The sequence below is a fragment of the Scyliorhinus canicula genome, chromosome 9, assembly GCF_902713615.1.
Source record: "Scyliorhinus canicula chromosome 9, sScyCan1.1, whole genome shotgun sequence".
In the NCBI taxonomy this organism is placed as follows: domain Eukaryota; kingdom Metazoa; phylum Chordata; class Chondrichthyes; order Carcharhiniformes; family Scyliorhinidae; genus Scyliorhinus; species Scyliorhinus canicula.
Genome location: NC_052154.1, coordinates 77,611,707 through 77,617,972, shown reverse-complemented (window position 1 = coordinate 77,617,972; position 6,266 = coordinate 77,611,707). Strand labels below are relative to the sequence as shown.

The 6,266-nt window shown below is 48.3% G+C and overlaps 1 protein-coding gene across 1 annotated transcript in view; it reads left to right on the top strand.

Annotated features, from left to right (window-relative positions):
- The first annotated feature begins 1,995 nt into the window (after nucleotides 1-1,995).
- Nucleotides 1,996-6,266, top strand: part of LOC119971445 (mixed lineage kinase domain-like protein) — a 93,800-nt gene continuing 89,529 nt past the window's right edge. The window contains exon 1 of the mRNA XM_038806982.1: nucleotides 1,996-2,168. The gene's annotated coding sequence lies outside the window, so the exon portion shown is untranslated. The remainder of the gene's footprint in view (nucleotides 2,169-6,266) is intronic.

The window sequence follows — 6,266 nt, the reverse complement described above, 5'->3', positions numbered from 1 at the left end:
ATGATCGAGCCGCCACGGCTTTCTGGGGAAGAGAATTTCAAAGATTAACATCTCCTTGCATCTGTCTTAATGGGAGTCCCCTTACTTTGAAACTGTGCCCCCCCCCCCCCCATGTTCTAAAGCCCCTCGAGGGGAAACATCCTTTCAGCATTTACCCTGTCAAACTCCCTCATGCTCTTGTGTTTCAATAAGATTACCCCTCGTTCTTCAAGACTCAAATGAGTATCGGCCCAACCTGCTCAACCTTTCATCTTCAGACCACCCGTACACCAGGCGAAGCCTCAAAAATGCCTTGTACACACGTAACAAGACTTCCTGACTTTTACACACTATGCCCTTGCAATAAAGATCAACATCAATTTGCCTTCCTAATTGTTTGTTGTACCTGCATGGTAACTTTTTGTGGTTCATGTATGAGAACACCCGGATCTCTCTCCATGTCTGTATTTTGTAATCTCTCCCTCCGTTTAAATAATGTTCTGTTTTTCTATCCTTCCTACCAAAGTGTACAAACTTACATTTTCCCACAATTTATTCCATCTGCAAAATTTCTGACCACTCAATTAGCACACCTATATATCGTGCAGATTCTTTGTATCCTCCTCACAACTTGATTTCCTACCTATCTCTGCATCGTCAATAATTTTGGTTACAATTCACTTGGTCCCTTCATTGATATAGATTGTAAATACTTGACACAAAGGCAAAGTGCTGGAAATCTGAAATAAAAGCCGAAAATGATGGAACTACTCAGCAGAGAAGAACAGAGGGCCAGAACCTGTGAGGGGGGCAATCACTGCCTTATTGCCTCTCTTCACCTTTTCGCTTTCCTTAGTTAGGAGCTGCCCAATTCTTGCAATACATTCCAAAATGTGCAGCATACCTGTTCCTGAGCTCTTTCAGTGCAGGGCAACAACATCAGAGAAAAGGAAGCCACACTCCCTTTTTACAGCACTAGCTGTCAGGCAGGAGATAATGGGGGAGGGTACTCAGGGGTATTGGAGGTATAGTCAGGAGATTGGGAGGGTGGCCGGGAAGGTAGTCAGGGGAGTGTGGGGTAGACGGGAGATTGTTAGAGATGAGGCTATTCAGGGTGGTTAGTCAGAGGGGGATAGGTTGTAGTTGGGGATGGAGTTAGTCATGAGGTAGGGGATGGTCAGCAGGTTGGGAGGTGGATCTGTGTGTGGGTGGCTAGTCGGTGGGGGGGGGGGGTGTAGCGGGGTGGGGGCTAACTGGAACATTAGTTGGGGGATTTGGGATAGGAGGGGGTGGGAAGGTAGTTGGGAGGATAGGAGGGTAATTAGGTTGTCTAGTATGGGGTGGGGGTGTGGTGTGGTGGGGATAGGGTAGTCAATACTATAATTACTCAGGAGTTAGAAGTGATTTTAATCCTATTTTTTAAGGTAACTATTCTGCTATCTTAATCATCCGAAATCTCTGATTTAAATTGGAATATCAGATGGTTCCCAGTGCAGGGTAATTGTCCATGGGAAGTTTAATGTTTGCAATGGGGACTTTCAGGAGGTCGCCCAGCGCATCTTCTGAGGTACCTCTGGGATACAAAACCCTGGAGTTCTTAATTTGTGAGCCAGAGTTGACATTTCTGGATTAATGAAAGATCATGGAGCTGAAAAATTAACTGCTTTTCTCCCTTGCCATGCTGCCTGACCTTGTGGGTCGAATGTTTTCTGTCATTCTTGTCCATTGATTGTGCAGTCTTTCATTTTTGTACAGTATTATGCAAACCTGTGTATGTGTACTGTACCCCTTCGAGTTCTGTATTGTTTGGCCTTGTGAGTGTGTATCCTGTTGTATTTGGTTGTTTGTGTGAATGAACACCTCTCTTGTGCCCTTGCAGTTCACGCCAGTTTGCTGATGCCTCCAGTCAGTATGGTTGTCAGCCACGTTTTAATACCCACACCGTTTGCCATCCCAGCTCAAGCCCGCTGGCAGATTGACAGGCCAGCAGATTCTCGGGGGAGGGGCTGAACGATTCGGAAGGAAGTGTTCTGTCAGAGCCGAAAACAAAAGTTGTGGAAAGCGACCGTGACAGAGAGAAAACGAAACTAGGAATACAAAGCAGGGCAGTGCGGAGCTCTTCTGAAGTTGGAATAGAAATAATTCCCAGCAAGTTCACTGAACTATTCCAACGGGAACGGAGTGAATCGGTAAGTAATGAACTGCCCAGACAGGAACCAGACTTCCGACAGGTTAACTAACTGGTCCTTTACCGGCATCCTGGTACCTTTCCCCAAATGGGCAAAGATCAGTCCAAGCTGGGCTCCCCCCACTCCCCCCTACCCCCCATCACTCTTGTGTGCAGTTAGGAAACAGTTGAAAACATTTCCAAACTCGGTTTGTGGGAGGGGGAAGAGAGGGGATCCTGCCTGCATGGAGTGACTCAGGGTGCATATCAACAAATGCAAAGTCTGCCATGGACCAGTTTAATCAGACAGCTTTTTAGAAGTTCTGATGTATGACTCGCAAAATATTCTCCAGGATTCCTCGAAAATCCTCAAGTTTGAACTTCCCCTGCTCCCCATGGCCCATGACAAAGTATTCAGTCCTGAGTTTTGAGGTGGAGAGTTCTGATATACCTGGACGGTGTCAGGACACCCTGGGCTAATGTGTGGTCAATTCTAGCCTCACTTGACCCGGAGTTGTAACATAGGCGAAATTAGATTTTATTTGAAATACCTGAAGTTGATAAACTACAGACACTAGGGCTGGGATTCTCCGAAATCCCGGCCAAGTGTTGACGCCAGTGTAAACACCGGAGTGATGTACTCCGGCGTCAACAGGCCTCCTGGCCCAGCAATTCAGGGGGCTAGCACGGTGGCAGAGTGCTGCGCGCTGCTCCGACGCCAAAAGGTGGCTCTGCATGGCCGGCGTGGGTCCACGCATGTGCGTGATGGCCGTCTCCGAGCTGGCGCATGCGCGTGGTTGCCGTCTCCGTGCCGGCGCGGAGCAACATGTCGGGGATCTTACAGTGGGCTGCGCGGAAGGAGGTAGGCCCCGTCCAGATCGCGGCTGCCCGCCGATCGGAAGCCCCTGATCGCGGGCCTGGACCCAGTGGAGGACCCCCCCTGGAGTCAGATCCCCCCGCCTTCCCCCCCCCCCCCCCAACTAGGACGTCAGCCGCGGGTCCGAGCTCCCGCCGGGTGGTACCAGGTTGGAACCACGCCGGCGGAACTCGGCAGGAGTTTGGCCCGTCGCCCGCGGAGAATCATCACAGTGACCGTGCGGGCGCAATTGGTGCCGACTTTCCCCGGAGGATCAGGTACCAGCATCGGAGCGGCGTGGCGGAAATTTCCCGCGCCCCCAGCGATTCCCCGACCCGGCGCGGGCTCGGAGAATCCCGTCCTAGGTTTGTGACTTTAAAATACAAGTAACCTTTTATTATGTACAGTATTGTAACTAAACAGACAGGAAATGTAACTATCTATTACCCCTTCCCCAAACACCACCCCTTCTAACTCGCCCTGCTCTCTACACAGGCACACAGACAGACAAACACAGAGGAGAAAGGGTGTTGGAAAGGGAGATAAAATATTAATTTTAAAATGGATAAGGATATTTGATACACTGGGATGACTTCCAGTCAATGTCTTTCTGAAGTTCAGGCTTTTGTTTTGATACTTCTTCCTTCTAGACTTGAGATGGTTTTCCCTAGCAAGGTTGTCTACCTTCTCTGCAGTTTACACATCATTTCAGATTCACAACAAAGGATGTGCTGGGACTCACTGTTTTCAGAACAATAGAGCAGTTCTTTCATTTCAGCAAACAGGGAAAAGAGCTCTTTCACTTCCAAGGTTTAAAGACTTCTGCTAGGATCACGCAAAGCATTTCACAGGAGCCAATCACTGTCTGTTGTCAGGCAGAACAATATCCCTGGCCAATCCACCAGTTGCCAGTTAACCAATCGAACAGTTTCCCTCCAAAACAGGTACCTAAGATCCATTTGATGCTGAAGAGTCTGGCTCCAACTTTCCAAGATACAAAACCTGGGAACAGTGTCCTGGGAAGCAGGCTGCTTCCTTGAGTCTTCTACTTAAAGAAATATCCCGAAAATGAGTCCACGGAAAAAAATAATAAAAATAAAATAAATGGGAACAAACAAAATGAACAGGAAGGACACTTACAATGATAACCCAGGAAATGTTAGATTGCAAAATACAATTCTAACTCCTGGGTAACTATACAATCGATCCTTTCGCCCCAGCTCTCGGCTTGACCCCATGACTCTCCCTCAATTTCACCTCCCCTGACCCAGCCTCGCCTCGCGACTGGACCTCACCTCTCCTTGCCACCCTAGACTTTCTCCTAGACCTCCAATTGTTCCCCACTGAATGATAGCAAATTCTGGACTCGAAACGTTAGCTCTTTTCTCTTCCTACAGATGCTGCCAGACCTGCTGAGATTTTCCAGCATTTTCTCTTTGGTTCCCCACTGTATGATCCTTTATTAACTATAAAGTGCTTTTGGACAGCCTGAAGCCATGATAGACAGTACACAAATTCAATAAGGAAGCTTCTTCTTTATTCTGTATTTGTTTTTTCAGTGGCTGTCTTATATTTATTGCCCCATAAATGTGCACACCTTCTCCACATTGGTCTTGTCAAACCTTTTCATAATTTTCAAGACAATGACAGCAACAACTTGTATTTAAATTGCATTTTTAACATAACAAAACATCCTCTGATGCTTCCCTGGGCATTATAAGCGCAACTGAACTCCAAACCACAAAAGCAGAAACGAGAACAGATGGCTAAAAGCTTGGACGAATCTGTGGGTTTTAAGGAGTAGCTTAGTAGAGGAAAAAGAAAGAGGAAAAAGAAAGGACTTCCGGTGGCAACATGTAGGTGGAGGTCGTATGTTGGGTGGCTCCTGCTCGAGCTTTCGTTGGCAGTTTTCACCCAGATTTGGGGGGGAAATCTTATATGAATGGTCTTCAGCAAAGTTGTGGTAATTACAAGATGTCAAAAACCTAACTGAAGAATGCGGAATGAAAAGGAACAAGCGTTGGTCTGCCTGAGGGCTCGCGATTGGTGCGGAGTTCTGTCGGAGGAATGATGGAGGAAGCAATCTCGCAGGGTGGGGTTGCGCCCATTATGGTGGGCAGGCTGGCCGAGGTGATAGCGGTGGAGTTTGAGCGGCATGGGAATGAGATGATGGGTACGCTCAAACGGTTGGTGGGCGATACAATGGCCCTGATTAAGGAGGCTCTTGGAAAGAGATTGATGCCGGTGCGGGAGTAAGGGGAGGTGTTGAAAGGGTGGAGGGGGTATTGTAGTGCCACAGCAACCAGCTCGCCTCCATGGCAGAGGAGCTACAGAAGGTGGAGGAGAACAATAAAGAGCTGAGAGTCAAAGTGGAGGACTTGGATAACAGGTCACGGCGGCAGAATCTTCAGATCGTGGGACTGCCTGAGGGGCTGGAGGGTTGGAGACCGATGTGACCATTTGGAGATGTTCGCCAAGTTGTTGGGGGAGAAGGAGAACACCTCTCTCTTTGAGCTGGATAGGGCTCATTGATCGCTCTGGTCGAAGTCAAAGGAGAATGATCCACCAAGAACTGTGATAGTCTATTTTCACAGCTATCAAATGAAGGAGGTCTTGAGATGGGCCAAGCAGAATCAGAAGATGAGGTGGTATGGCAGTGATATTCGAATATACCAAGACGTTGGCAAGATGGCGGGCGTCCTTTAACAGGGCGATGGTAACGCTTTACAAATTTAATGTGCAGTTTGGGATGGTCGACCCAACGAAGTTGAGAGTTGTGCATAACTCCAAGGACTGTTACTTTCAGATGGCGGAGGAAGCTGAGGCATTCATGAGGGCTAAAGGATGGGACTGAACTGAGTTTGGACTTTGTTTTCTTATGTTATGGTTGCTAGGGGATGGTCTGGGGACGTTGGGATAATGTGTTGAGCTTTTTTCCCCTTTGTTTGGTGTTTAACATATTTGGTTGTTTAGAAGGGCTGAGTGTGGGGGGAGGGAACATTTTGCTGTTGGTTTTTGTACTAGGTATGTGGGGGAGCAGATTCTGGCGAGGGCCACCTCACGTGCTAACTTAAGCTGGCTAGTGAACAGGGAGGAGGGGAGCAGCTGGCCAAGCCTTCGATGGGTCTAGGAGGTTTCAATGGGCCTGTGAGGTATGAATGGTGGGGGGATGGGGAGTATGCAAAAAGAAGTGGTTTTGAGAGGAAGTGTTTGGGGGGGTTTCTGGGAAGGGGGGACGGGTAGCTGACTGATGGCGGTGAGTGG